Below are 884 nucleotides of genomic sequence, written 5' to 3' on the forward strand. Positions count from 1 at the left end.
TTTGTTCGTCACTGTATGTATTTAAAAGCGTTTCAATAAATGAATTTAATAAGAAAATTGGAGAAATCGGCAGTGAAAATACGACGATGAAGCAATTCCATAACAAGGTAGTGGCTACTAATAATGTCTGGTTAAATTGCACACCAGTTGTGCAGTTGCTTTATTATATTGTGTGTACATTAGACTGTACCACCTTACAAGCAAACAAAAAAGTGTGTATCTTTGCAGGGCAATTTGGAAAAAAAATTATTTAGGGTCCGCTTTTAACATTTTCCAGAGACCCCATTCGTCTATATTTTTTTTTGGCGAAAGTTTAATGATTTTTGGTGCGCTTTAATCTACTGATAGTAGGGTGCTACGTTAGGTTGATAAGAACTGTGATCTGATGAGTAAGTACTAGAACGGGATGCCCGAGGTTAATGAACTTTGCAACAAAAAAAAAAAAACTTTTCAAGCACATCGATATATCATACGTTAAAATCCAACTGTAAATGCCGAAGATATGACGAATAATTTAAGAAGGCAACCCCCGTATAAACTGCGGCCAAAAGTCGTAACCGTACTATAAATTCGATGAAATTTCATGTATACGCTATTCTGAATTTAGGAAAGAAGAAATGCGGAAAATGATAAAATTCGTTGAACTGCCACGCCCACAGCTTTTGTGGACGGAAATGGGAAATGTTATCCGATTTTGGTGAAATTCAGAGAATATGCTTGTATGTTGTTTATTTTATGTACATACATATGTATACTCACAAAATTACATATGTACATGGAATTACTAGTGAAACTGTCTTATGAATTTCAGTAGATGTGTAACGCTGAAAGTGTTCTTCTTGCCAAAACGAACGAAACTATTGTGCCAATAATGAAAAAAAAAA

Source organism: Rhagoletis zephyria, unplaced genomic scaffold (assembly GCF_001687245.7).
Source record: "Rhagoletis zephyria isolate East Lansing unplaced genomic scaffold, Rhagoletis_zephyria_1.1 Rzeph_scaffold_09616, whole genome shotgun sequence".
In the NCBI taxonomy this organism is placed as follows: domain Eukaryota; kingdom Metazoa; phylum Arthropoda; class Insecta; order Diptera; family Tephritidae; genus Rhagoletis; species Rhagoletis zephyria.